General features: G+C 31.0%; 1 protein-coding gene across 1 annotated transcript in view; it reads right to left on the bottom strand.

Moving 5' to 3' along the window:
* The window catches only part of LOC145287848 (myosin-VIIa-like), a 534,923-nt gene that overhangs the window by 347,903 nt on the left and 171,741 nt on the right, over positions 1-15,279 (bottom strand). The window contains exon 2 of the mRNA XM_080135723.1: positions 3,833-3,859. The gene's annotated coding sequence lies outside the window, so the exon portion shown is untranslated. The remainder of the gene's footprint in view (positions 1-3,832; positions 3,860-15,279) is intronic.

Raw genomic sequence — 15,279 nt, 5'->3', positions numbered from 1 at the left:
TTTTGGGTTTTCGTTTCGATAAATAATGCTCTCACAATATGTTCAATGCTTTGCAGCCATTGTCCAGGGCTTCTCTCATTACCAGTGATAGACTTCGGTCATCTAAGCACTGTATCAATTCTGCAAAGACAGTTGCGTTCTTTTCAATGAAGTCGGGGTCATTTCTGTTTTCAGGTTGTGTTTGAAGTACTTTGTGTAGCTTTTAAATTCGTAGATATCCTAGAAATTTCACTTGCTGCAGTTCAAATTTTGATTTGGATCCATCAAAATAAAGACGCACGCTGGGCCCATAACCTCCATGTTTAGTTTCAGAACAGTTTCCGATTGTTCGTTGTTTTACACAAGTCCTGAGAGGTGACTGGTTTGTAGTAGACAGTTCTCGAGTTGGAATCCACAGAGCAAAAGATTCTTCCCGTGTTGACACGAAAAAAACATATGCAAAGTTGCTACAGAAAAGTTTAATAATCATGAAGCAATTCTGGTTTCTGATTGGTTGGTAGCAGAATGTGAATTAATTCGATTTGACAGTTCCGAGCAGCATCGTTTATAAGTAGAATCTCCCGATTGTGTGGGATCATACCCCATTATAGTGCAAAATTATTGTAACAGACCCAATATACAGTAATGATTCAAAAAAAAAAAAAAAAAAAAATGACTCGTGTGTCACCACCAGGAATTAAAATCAAAAACGTTTAGGATTTCCTTTTTCCTTTGACATTAATGCCTGAGCTATAAAGATATGTTTGCTGCAAGGCTAAAAGTTAAAACCAATAGCTATTACGTTATGCATGCATATTTGTAATGCCATTGTTCTAAAATAGACAGCAAATGGGCAATTCCATGTCAAATTAGTCAAGGCTTGGCACCCATATCCACAGATTTTGGTGTAACTTGCATCACAAATGGACCTCATAAAACTAAGGAATCCTGAAAAATTGAACATGTAACTCCAAGTAATTGCCGATTTAGAGCATTTTTTGTGTTCATGTAAATTGTGCAAGATGACACCCAGGCAGCAGTCTTAATTTTCTTGAATATTTTCAGTTTGGAAAATGATGAAACTCTGCAAATTCACCCAATTAAGTTTTTTGACCCTTTCGATCTAAAAATGGCATCAGATTTGCTTAGAAATGTAGATTTCTATGTGATTGTTATGGTTCTTGTATCCTAATCTAGGGGTTAAGGAATGCCGCAAACATATTAATAAAAAATAAAAGAGTGAAAAAAGAAAGAAAGATATTTTGAAAAAGAAATTTTATTACAAAAGAAAAAGAAAACAAAATCAAAAACTAGAAAGGAAACAAATATCTAATAAGCTTTTTAGAATGGTTGATGCACGGAGAATAACTCTGTTTTCTAATTATTTCAAAAGATTGAAGTAGTTGTTTTTCTTTTAATTGTTTTTCTTATAGTAATGTTTGTTTTTATTCTTTAGCTATAAATGCTTTTTGGTCAAATATAATTCAGAAAAATATATTTACCAGTTATTGATGAAAGAGATTTTTTTCTCTGTATCTTGTTCCAGTTCATCTGTTATTTAACGACTCAAATTTCTTTGGTCGGAGTCATAAGATTTGGTCACCTAGGAACGCGTCCCAGCGATGTATTAAACTGACTACAAATAGCAATCATCCGTTATTTATTGTTATCGCTAGAGAAGGCTCTAGAAAAAACAGAAAAGAATACTTTTCTGTTCCATCTTTTGGAAAATCTCCAGAGACTTTAAAAAAACGTTTTACATTCAAATTCTTAAGAAATACTTTTTATATTATTTTATATAATCTTTTGTTTTTTCCTTTTAATTAAGTAATTTATTATTTTTTATATTTTATATTATATAATAATATTTTAAGTACTTTTATTTTGTTATAATTATTAATTATATTAATAATTATTTTTATTATATTTAGTTTTTATTATATGTTATTTGGATAATTAATATTATCTTTTGTATAATAAATCATAATTTCTTCATATCATAAGAGAAAAATATGTCCTCTTATGACAGTGATTTTATCAAATTTGCGGGTTTTGAGACAAAAAAATATGATGTAGCTCAAATGGTAACAAGTCGTTTTTCATTTAACTACTATCCTGCACTAGCCTGGTGAGGAATTTGTTCATAAACTAGTGACACCCAATGCACCCACTTGTTGGAGGAGGTGCCATGGGGGCCCAACTCCATGCATGGCTTGCAACAATCAAAGCAAACACGGAACTCATATCTGGTCCTCATGTTTTTAGCGTCCAACATTGGAATCGTAAATGGCTAGATCATGCCGGTGACTCTGCTGCTGATTGATGAGGGTAGACAGCCTTGACATGAGATGCGGTTAACACCGTTTGAGCCGATTCAACTTACTTTATGTGACTACCACTAAGTAACCACTATCAAATACATCTCGACCAAAAATGGTAAAATGTTTTGATTTTGTTCATTTACAGTGAAATTAGGTCATTTTTCCAGAGGTTCAGAAATATCCTGTTCGAGGAAGCAACTAGTTTGAGTATGTGAGATGAAGTTAGGGAGACCATTCATCTAAATTCATATAAAATAAGTTTTGGAAGCAATAAAATATAAACCTGTCTTGCAGCAATCTGACATTTACAATAAAAACGGACTTCACAACAATTTATGCAAACATGGAAACTGCTTGGTGTTATATGCTTAAATTTCAGGATTTCTTAGTTTTTATGATGTCCTGTGGTGCAAGTTACAACATCTGTGAATCTGGGTTTCAAAATCTTAAATTTGTGGACATGAAATTACCTAAACGTCCACACATAAAAACATTGATCACAGACATTAAGCCCCACTAAACAATGAAATTTAACTGGAGAAGTTTCATTTCCTTTCCTATTTCTTTTCCTTCCTGGTACATTTGTACTGGAAATGAAGCAGACAACAAATACCCACACCATGATTGTGATAAGCGTCTCCTGGTGACATAATTAGAAAATATTAATTTCATTTCATAAACTTTGTTTATACTTCATTGAAGGCATGAAGAGAATGGTTCGTGAAAATTTCCTACAGACTATCCGTACAAAAGAAAAAAGAAATTAGAATTTCCTTTGAAAATTGTCCAATAAGCTAAACAGAAAATTATAAGTTATACATTTATTTATTCACTAGCATTTCAGCCCGGCGTTGCCCGGGTGTTTGGAGGTGTATGCTGAGCAAAAAAAAAAAAAAGAGTAAATTTTTTTTTTATTTGACCCCTATTATGACCCCTTAAAATTTATAGTTTCGGGCTCAAATCACTTTATTAAATTAGATCCAGGTTCAAGGAACCTATATCTAAAATTTCAAGTGTCTAGACCCAAAATTGTCGGAGGAGTTTGGTAGAGTTCTTAAAAGGTCAAATCGTTGAAATTTGACCCCTTAACAGCCAAATTTCTGGCTGACACCCGTCACATCGATTTTCCCAAATCTCAGTACCCGGTATTTCAAATTTCGAGTCTATAGACTAAAAATTGACAGAGTTATTGCGTAGGGAAATGTACACAGACAGACAGACAGACACGTTCACTTTTATAGATATATAGATTATTAGTTTTTATTATTTTTTCACCAGTTTGTGCATTTATGATTTTCCATCAATACACTCGTATACATAAAAAAAAATAAAATAAAAAATTTAAAAAAAAAAAAAAAAAAAAAAAAAAAATCAAGAAAATATGGATACAGTACTCTAAAATATATCTAAATCCATAAAAATATTTTAAATCCATTTTGATATGAAATCTTGTTTCCAATTCAATATTTAAGTGAACAGAAACAATTTCAGATAACAAAACATTCAGTAAAGCAAAAAATGAGTATATTTACCTTTTTTGTTAAAACAACAATTAAAACCTGAAAAATATTAAAAAGAAAAAAAAAAAATTAATAACTATTGTTATATTAAAAAGAAAATTATGCAGCATCTTTTTATTTGCATAAACATTTAAAAAACATGCAAATAAACTTTTAGAAATATTTAAAAAAAAAAAAAAAGCAAAAATAAAAATATTATATAACAAACTTATTAAAGCAAATAACGTTTGCACATAATTATTTTAAATTAAAAATTATTTTAAATAATCGGGTTTGTATTACTGTACACATAGATTCGAAAAAGTTGTCAAAAAACAAATATATAACAAATAAATGTTATCAAAGGCAAGATAAGTTACTTTTCTACTTAACTGGATATATTTTTTGTGTTTTTATTCAATGTAACATGTTTATTCAGCTCGAAAAACATACAGTGTTTACCGATGTATTCGAAAATTCAAGATGGCGTCTCACACCCTTTTTAACACCGTATGTTTGGAAAAAGGTGTTATAAATAATAAACTATACAAAATACTATTAAAAACCCGCCGAATATATGTCAACCTATGTCACAGTAACATGTATTGAGCGAGTTTTTAACAGTATTTTATCCGGTTTTTTATTTATAACATCTTTTCCCAAACTTACCGTGTTGAAGAGAGAATCACACTCCATCTTGAATGTTCCAATACATCCAAATAATCTTCTATATAATTATATGCTAAGGCAACTTTATGTTCATACGTATTTTATTATCTTCTATCCCTTGTTTAGGGATTGTTCAATGATGCTATTCAATAAATAAAGAAAGAAAATAATCTGATGTTGCTGAGGTGTTCAATGAGAATGGAAATACACTTTCTTAATCTTATTTAATTTCAATCTCCCTTATCAAAGTGCTCAACTTACGAAGATAAGGAACATATATAGTTAATGTCTCTGTTTACTTATCCTCCCACGAGGGAAGAGTTAGACACAAGATTGTTTTTTTTTTTTTTTGAGGAGCTGGATTTTCCTCACATAAAAAAAAAATCTCCTTCACTGACAGGGTAAAAAAGATGAAGCATAGTATTTAAACGGATATCACACTTTGTTTATAAAGTCATTCTATATTTGTTTTTAAAATAATGAGTATTTTGTAAGAAAATATTTTTAAAAAGCAATTAAAATACAACTTGTTTTAAAAGCGTGAAAATGACAAATAACATTTAGTGAAGCTTGCATGTTGTTAGCAAGTATTTTTTATTTTAACATGGCTAGCATCAAAAATTGATTTTGCAATCACAATTTCTCAGAACTAGCGTTGAACTTCATATTGAATTCAAATCTCGTGGAGAATAATTTAAATAAATCAAGAGTTTGTTCCCTTGTACTGGAAATTGCAATTCTTGTATTTAATTACCGATACGTTAAATTATTCATTTACGCATTTATTTTGCCGGTTTAAACCTTAATATATTTAAAAGCAGGGATAAGCGGCGTTGTCTTGTATATTCACTTCATATATGACAGCAGAGTATAAAGCTTTTCTTTCTTTCTTTTTTTTTTTTTTTTTAAAGATATTTTTAATATCGAAAATAAACCATTAAAGAGTTGTTTTTTTTTGTCATGACAAATTAAATTGAAGAGGGTAGAGATTGAAGAGAAATATAGAAAAAGTGTTATGCAAGTACAAAAAAAAAGTTTTGGATATAAAACGGATACAAAAACGCTTTTGAACGATTATGGCCTTTGGTACTTATGCAGAATGCAGACCCTGATATTTTATTAGATTTTCAGATAAATTCTATTTTTCTTATATCTTGTTTATTAAATTGTGAGGTGAAAGTACAGATTAGTTACAAAATGCTCTCTCCTCTCCACGGTAAGACAGGGTTTCTAAATAATCTTATTATCTCATCACAATTTGTATTCTGCATGAGTATCTAACCTTTTAACTTCTGGTGACCTTGAATGACATCAGAGGTTAATTTAAGGTAGCCTATGATGCAACTACATTTATCATGTTTATTCATACAAAATTCAAAGATGAGCTGATACAATAAACGCAGAACTCGTTTTATATTCATTTCCATGGTAAAAAGATTTTATTAACGTTTAACTTTAAAGGATTCTTTGGGAAAAATAAATATTTTTTCAAAGTAAAAGAAAAAGAAAAAAAAATGCAGGTTTTATTGAAACTATTAATATTAGAATGTCAGTGTGAAATACGACTAAACCAAACACGTCAAGCCAGAAGATTACCTGAAAACACTACATTTTCCCTTGCGTAATAATCAGAAAACGTCTGATCTCTTCAGGGTAAAAGTGCTATAAATATGACGAGGAAGCATATCATGGTGTAAACATCAATGGCGACAATCTGAAATCAATTTTAAATAAAAGTACAATGTTCCATCTCAATACAAAAATACATAGGTTGTTAGAAGAAATAAAAGTCTATAAATGAATGTAAATGTATGGCCGTTACGACACAACTTGCAGAAAAATAGTCGTTTAGTTCTTTGACCATTGTCTAAGAGTCAATTGATTCGATTAGAAAAATAACAGGCTTTATCAGGTTTGAAAAACTCGTTATGAAGTAGAGCGATTTTGATATCTGACTAGTTTGAAGGTCACGCCAAGAAGAGACAAAGTCTGGTTTCTCAATTTATGAACATAAGCATTAGAGAACCAAAGCATGGGACCATGGAATATCTCCAAGGGAGATAACTCTGGTCAATATCTACTTTTAGGAAAAATAAATTGTTTATAATTATTTCTAATACTCAGCATTAAATACCCTCAAAATGAGTTGATACGATGACAAAGCAAATCAGTAGACATGGACAATTACTAAGCCTCATTAAAGATTAAATTAGTCTTAATATAAGATTCTATCCAGCCCATTTGTTTTTAAACAGTAAGTAGAACAATCTAGGAGTGATAAAAATGTATTTAAAACCTCAAATACATGATTTTATAGTTGTCCTTGGGTTATTTATTAAAGAGAGATTGATATATGTTAAAAAACAAACAAAGATAATATGCGTCTAATTGATAATGAATACTATGAGAGGATCCATTCGATTTTTTTTATTAATGGAAATGTAAATTTCAAAGTAGTAAACATAGAAATCAAATAAAATCAAAACTATAAATAATAAATTAAAACTATAACCATTATCACAATAAAATCAATTAAAATTGCAACAACAAAATAATCAGTTATAACTTATTATAACAATTTAATAATCAATTATAACTTTAATTATTACAACAAAATAATCAATTAAAAGTATGATCATTATAACAACAATATTATCAATTAAAACTATAATTATTACAACAAAATAATCAATTAAAACTATAATTATTACAACAAAATAATCAATTAAAACTATAATTATTACAACAAAATAATCAATTAAAACTATAATTATTACAACAAAATAATCAATTAAAACTATAATTATTACAACAAAATAATCAATTAAAACTATAATTATTACAACAAAATAATTAAAACTATAATCATTATAACAAAATAATTAAAACTATGATCATTATAACAAAATAATTAAAACTATGATCATTATAACAAAATAATTAAAACTATGATCATTATAACAACAATATTATCAATTAAAACTATAATCATTATAACAAAATAATTAAAACTATGATCATTATAACAAAATAATTAAAACTATGATCATTATAACAAAATAATTAAAACTATAATCATTAGAACAAAATAATTAAAACTATAATCATTAGAACAAAATAATTAAAACTATGATCATTATAACAAAATAATTAAAACTATGATCATTATAACAACAATATTATCAATTAAAACTATAATCATTATAACAAAATAATTAAAACTATGATCATTATAACAAAATAATTAAAACTATGATCATTATAACAAAATAATTAAAACTATGATCATTATAACAAAATAATTAAAACTATGATCATTATAACAAAATAATTAAAACTATGATCATTATAACAACAATATTATCAATTAAAACTATAATCATTAGAACAACCACCAACTAATAAATAATATTCTAGAGCACACCACCCCACTTGAAAGAAAGTCAGTTCATTGTATAGTAATTGATTGAGGCCTTGTGTAAAGGCTAAGGCAGTTAACCTTGACAAAAAATCCCGCTTGGATTTGTGATAGGCAAATGATGAAATACTACAACACCTTTCCGGTAACTCCTATAACTGCTCTGGCTTTGACCGCATTGGCTTACCTTTCCGTCAGACTTTGTCTGCAATGTCAATAGGAGAACCATGATAATTGGGCAAACCTAGGTCTCTTTATCACCCACCCAGGCCTGCATCTGGAGAAGCAACTCCATCTTCGACTTTATAGCTACAGCAGATGCTGCAGTGCACCTGACTAGATACAGAACGATGCATTGTCTCATTAGACAAAAGATGTCCATTATATACAATTAATTTAGAGTCACGTGATACCAAAACAAATATCAACAAATTTGTATTTTATTTACCTCTTTTTCAGGAGGTCAGACATAAGGTCAAGTGTGAGTTTGATGAAAATGTTCCTATGGAAATGTATTGGATTCGAACTTGGCACAACCAGGTTTTTAGTCCATGTCATGAACCACTCATCGTGACCCTCACGTAATCAAACTTTGTACATTCATTGTAAAATGTTTTTGACTCCTAATGGGGGTATGAGACGAATGGATTCGCCAATCATTTTTATAACCAACAGCTGTGCTAAACAACCAATGAAAACGTCCCAAAATTATTATAAAAATTGTCGAATTTTGGATTCAATCAGTTCGCCGTTAACTACACCACGGACCGCATTTGATTCTTGGCCGCCATCTTGGTTACTGATCGTAGTGTAAAACTAAAATGAACAGAATGCATTTATTTGGCTCTGATTGTTTTGCATTTACAGAAAACACCAGTAAACTAAATACTAAAAGCGAAAAGGATTAAATGTGTAAAATTCAATGATAAATTAAATTTAAAAAAATGTCGATCCAGTGGATGAAAAACGTGAAATATTACCTAGCATCTTAATCGATCACAATGAAAATATTAATAACGACGACAATTACAAAACTTCTGACAAAAATATAAACCAGACACATCGATACCCAATAAGGGAGCAAAAAAGGCCAGACTTCTTACAAATAGAAAAGATACAAGATTCCGCCGTTACTCGTTGAACAGTGCACCGAAAAGTTATAATGAGGCGATTAATTCAGAAAATCACCAAGAATGGAAACAAGCTATGATATCCGAATTGAAAGCCTTATCTGAAAATAACACATACGAAATAGTGGCAAAACCAACAGATAAAAATATAATTTCTTCACGCTGGGTTTTTTTCCAAAAAAAATCACAGCTTCTGGCAGTGAAACTTTTAAAGCAAGATTTGTTGCAAAAGGTTTTTCACAAATTTCTGGAGTGGAATATTTTGCAATATTTTCACCAACGACAAATTTAACGACACTTAGAACTTTATTACAACTTGCCGCTCAATACAATTTAAAAATACATCAAATGGATGTAAAAAATGCTTATTTAAATGCTCCGATTGACTGTGAAATCTACATTTACTTTTCAGAGGGATTTAAAATGAAAAATAAAAATTGGGTGTGGAAATTAAATAAATCGTTATATGGATTAAAACAAAGTGCACATAATTGGAATTTAACACTCCATAATTATTTAATAGAACAGGAATTCAAACAATGTCCCGTAGACACGTGCATGTATACCAAAAATGTAGGTAAGAAATTGTTGATTTTGGTTTTTTGGGTTGACGATATATTTACTCGCCTCAAACTGTGACAACACTTTAAAAGATGTTAAAAATGAATTAAATAAAAAATTTAATCATGCTATCTCAAAACTTATCGAAACCGACAATTAAAGACGTTAATCGTGCAAAACAAATCCTTTGTTACCTAAAAGGAACCAAGGAACAATCTTTAATATTTAAAAAGTCTTCATGTCCTCTAAATTTAGAAGGATTTTCAGATTCAGATTAGGGTAACTTTGAGGATAGAAAAATATAATGGGATATTGTTTTAGACTGTCAAAGACAGGACCTATGATCTCTTGGAAAACTAAAAAGCAACATATTGTTCCCCTTTCTACTTGTGAAGCAGAATTTGTGACCCTCACTCATTCCATGTAGGAGGCAATTTTTCTGAACACCCTTCTAAAATCTATTTTAAAACCAGATCTAAGTAAAAAACCTATAGTAATTCATTGTGATAATCAGAGCAGTATCTTATTAGCAAATAATTCTATGATTCATCAAAGGTCGAAGCGTATTGATATCAGATATCTTATGTATGTGTGTATGTTTGTGTGTCTGCTAAAAACTTTCGACAGACATGACGAAAATTCACAAACTCAGTATCATATCGAAGCCCCATCCTTCGCTCGAAAAATATCAAAAAATTGGCCAAAAACGTTCATTTTTTCACCCCGAAATCGACAATTTTCGACAAGGGGGGGGGGCAACAAAAACAGTCTTCTTGTGATGACGAGCGGTTCTACGTATGCGCCAGATGACGTCATGACCTGATTTACTTTAAATAGTTGAAAAACTGAACAAGTTTCATGTACGTCGCGTTACGTCAGTCGATTAGCGCGTTGGTTCATTATCTAAACGTTTTTGGTTCGAATCGTGGTGTGAGATGTTTTTTTTTTTTTTTTGATTTTTTAATTTAAATATTGAACCAGTGTTATTTAAGCCATTTTTCACGTAACATTCGTTTTTCTGTTTTTTTTTTTAACTTCACTTATCCACCCCCGACCACACACCCAAAACACCCAGGTACTCACCGATTTTTTTAACTTTTAATATCGAAACAGGCTTATGTAAGCCATTTTTCATGTGTTCGTTTTTCTGTTTTCATCGTTCGTTTGCCTTACGTTAGTTTTTTTGGGGTTTTTTTTCGATGTTTTGATTACGACCCCCCCTCCGCTTCTTTTTTTACTTCGCTTGTAACAAACAAACCTGGTCATTGACGTCATCGTCGTAACGCTCGACGACTTCCGGGCGCGCACCTGTCAATTTGGTTCTTACTTAAATAAATTCAAACATCTTCCAGTAACTCATTCTGGCAGGCCCATTTTATTTTCAAATTTCGCCTCAGGGCTTCGGGTTCGATCCTACCCCCACCCCGGATTCTTTTTTATTTAACACCACACACACCTATAAACACCCGGGCAACGCCGGGTACCCCTACTAGTCATTTTATAAGGGATGAAATAAGGAAAAAATCTATTACTCTTACTTATGTGACGTCTGAAAATAATATAACCGACATTTTCACTAAACCTATAAAAAGAATAAAATTAAAACATTTTATAACCGAACTTTTTGGAATCTAATTATGAATAAATCTCTTTTCAGAAACCCAAAAAGAGAAGCATGAACAGTCAAAATCACGCCAAAAAAAAAAAAAAAAAAAAAAAATTGTAAATTGTCCCGGGCACAACGTTTAACTGCAACCATTTCTACCTTATTAACCAAATTAACCAACTAATACCTAACAATGTTTCCAGTTTTTGTTAAAAAAAAAAAAAAGAAAAAAAAAGTTACTTGTTAAAACCTTTTCTTTGTAAATTTCCTATTTGTCAAATAATTCTTTTTTGTATCTTTTTTTTGGCAAACATTTGTTAAAAAACAAAAACATGTATATTTGTGAATTTTTGTGAATATGTTTATATGTATTTGAAAAGTATTCTATTTGTATGTTTATATATATTTGAAAAGTGTTTATTTTTATATGTATAAAAAAAAAAACAAAAAAAAACAAAAAAAAAAAACAAAAAAACTGAATGTCAAAAAAAAAAAAAATGGCTTTTTTTTGCACACATTATACCAGTATATTAATAATTCTTTTTGACCAATGAGAATAAAGACAAATTCCTCCAAAACCAGAACAATGAAGAAAAAAAAAAAAAAAAAAAATTATTTTATTGGTTTTTTTTTCTTTGTTCATTTATTTTAATGGATTTTTCCATTATATCAAAAAAGGGAGGGGTGTAAAATGTTTTTGACTCCTAATGGGGGTATGAGACGAATGGATTCGCCAATCATTTTTATAACCAACGGCTGTGCTAAACAACCAATGAAAACGTTTCAAAATTATTATAAAAATTGTCGAATTTTGGATTCAATCAGTTCGCCGTTAACTACGCCACGGACTGCATTTGATTCTTGGCCGCCATCTTGGTTACTGATCTGAACTACACCGCCATCTTTGTTCAACACAATGTCTCAAAACTTAACATTCATCATTTCCAATCCTCTCATAATATTCTTCATCATTAAGCTGCCAATTTATCCATTTCAATAACCCATTACACTCGAGTGGCTTTTTGCCTTGATAAGTGTGGAATCATTAGTAAAAACAAAATAAATAATTTATTTAACATCTATTATCAACAACCAATAGAATAAGATTAGTTGAATTTGATTCAGTATTTTATCCACAGTTGTCGGGGTGAGGGAATTGTGGCTTCATACCTTTCCTAACATATCGGACATAACTGGACAGAATAAATGCAATATGATTCGTACTCTGCATAATAACTATCACCAACATCCATTAGACCAATGAAACACCTTAAATGCAATTATCAAGCAACAAAATGCCGAGATTATGTAACTCAAATGTTTTCCTCAAATTTGTTTCATTCTGCTCGTTATCATTTGAAATACTTGGTAAAAAAACAAATGCTGCAATTTTGTTTATAGGTTCCGTTTAATCTGATATAAAGATAGAAATGTAGAGTAGTATTCTACGGTCAAGCTGTGACACTGAACATAATGTTTAATATTGTATTAAAAATACACTTCTAAATGCAATTTGGTACAAGTTTATTTTATACCATATTTGGGGATATCATTCAAATTAACTTAATAATTGCTGAATAAAATTTTGATGAAGTATCACACCAGGGATCAGCATGAATTGACTTAGCTTTATGAGCATCTCTCCATTATCACTATTTGTGGAAATGCCTTGAGCCTACTCTCGTCTTGCCAAGCCTGCAGCACATCTGATAACATTTCCTGATATTTGCATATTAGTTTTGAAAAAGTATATTGTATCAATGGACTTTATTCGTTGTGATTTATTGAACGAATGCATTTCATAAATTTTGTGATTGTATCATAATTTTATGCTACAACATTTCAAGAACAGTGAATCTTATAAACTAGAAGTTTTCTGATGAAATGTCAAGACACTGGTGCTTAGTCTGTGATTTCAAACTGAAACTGACAAGAAATAATATCAACCATCAAAAGAAAGAATTCTGACAAACAATAATTTATATAACATGTTTGAACATTATGAGCATAATATTTTGTTAATGATGTATGTTAAATTAAATTGGTCTGTTTCTGAATTGTCTATACAAAGAAATCTTATGAATATTACAACTGCATCAAGTCTGAAGAGTTTACCTCCTCTTTTGATGTAGCCTATTAGCCATGTAAAAGGAAGGACAAGCACAATTGTTACATAGATAAATGAAGAAAGTGTTATGAGAGCTTAATTTATCTTCCCTAAATATACAGAGAGATCTTATCCGTTGTTAAAGAAAAATTTTCTTTAAAAAAAAATAGAAAGATTTAGAAAAATCCAGAAGGTTTCAGAACTTCCAAGAAAGATCAAAAATGGTTCTAGAATATTCTAATATTGAGTGGCGCTCATTCTGCAGTTGTTGGTTTGTCGATGTGAGGAGTTCAATCTCAGGCATGATTTCAAGGTTATAATTCTCATCAAAACCTTCCAGGAATAAAAGATAATTTCTTTTGAAATATTTCTCTGACCAAAAATAAATAAAAAAATTTTGAAATTCTTTTTGTGTGATTAATTTTTTTATATGTTTTGTCCATGTTAAGTAAAGATTATATTTAAATTTATCCTCTTATTGTTCCCATTGAAATTTTTATTTTGTTAACCAAGTAATAAAAGCAACCATAGAATTTCCACGGGTCTGCTAATAAAAGTATTATTATAACTACTAACTCGTACTGTATTTAATATTTTATTACTAACTAGCAGGACCTGTTAACCGGTTCCCAGTGGAAGCCTACCCCCCTCCCATCGCAAAAAAGTATGGGGCAATAACATGCAGGTAGTGTTTGAATTTTAAAAAAGGAATTAAGGGAATGCGTAAATCAGTATGAATTAATAAAAGTATGAAAAATGGTTGATTAAAATAATAATGGAAAGTAAAAACAAGTTTACTGTATATGGACTGTTTAGAGTGATCAAAATCGGTGGTAGCAGTCCTAGCTGTTTCCATTTGTTGTTTAAGTCTTCCTCTTTTCAACTCTTCCCCAAATAGTATTAAAGTAAATTCCATTTTTATGTCATCTTTTTTTAATGTGTAAAACAAAATAATTATGACTTTTTTCACTTCACTTCTTTGAGTATTGTCATGTTAAGAACGGCGTAAAGAAAACAACACTACAGCTTTATTTCAAAACTTTTATTGAAAAAATCAATTCCAGTAACTTGATTATATAGTAGAGCTGATATCTGTTCAATGTAGCCACCTTCAGCCTCAATCACCACCTGGCTATGGGTCCGGATCTGGGAGCATACCTATTCCAAATGTGCTGTCAGGAGCTCTGTGAATACTCAGCGGATAGTGGCAACAGGCTGGCTTCGGTGTTGTGGGAGGTCATGTTGGTGATGTTCTCAACCTATAACCAAACAAAGTAGTTCAGCGAGTTCAGGTCAGGAGAGCAAGGGGGACTCAATGAGAGAAGGGTATAAAGTTGTAGCACTCCATCTGAAGCCAAGCCAGAGTCTCTTTGGACTTGTGGGCTGGCGCAGAGTCCTGCTGCAACACCCAGGGTCTAATTGCAACCAACTGATTGCACCAGCAGATCACCACACTCTTCAACACATCTAGGTACACTTTGGTGTTGACTTTCAAGCCGACTTCAAAGATGTGAGGTGGCATAATGTAGCCCTCACTTTAAACCACATCAAAGACCATAACCGTGGCCAGAAACTTTGTTTTCATCACCCTGAGCACATCCTGTTATTTGTGGCAATCCAGCGATGCATTTTGAGGGTCCTGGCAATGGTCCTGTTGTCATAACTTGGATCGGTAGAGAGCCTGAGTTATAAAACACCGCATCTCCGACCTCGCTCACTGAACATCGTGTCAATTTCAGACATGACAGAAGACTTCTATCGCTCTTGGGATTTATCATTTCACCATGCACAGTAAAAACACACACACATGTTCAACTGATGAATTCTAAATTTGTCAGAGTATAAAAAAAATGCATCCCTCCTTACAAGGAGAGATATGGGGTAAGATTTGACTTAATACAGCATTCACCCAGGGCAGGTTAAGTAGACTCTTCCCATAGAATGCAGTGTTCCAGATAAACGCATGCACGATGGTCTGCAGTGGCCAAG

This window comes from Euprymna scolopes, chromosome 11 (assembly GCF_053919585.1).
Source record: "Euprymna scolopes isolate OS-2025 chromosome 11, ASM5391958v1, whole genome shotgun sequence".
NCBI classification, from domain to species: Eukaryota; Metazoa; Mollusca; class Cephalopoda; order Sepiida; family Sepiolidae; genus Euprymna; species Euprymna scolopes.
Note: the sequence above shows the minus strand (reverse complement) of the source record. Positions and strands in the feature narration are given on the sequence as shown.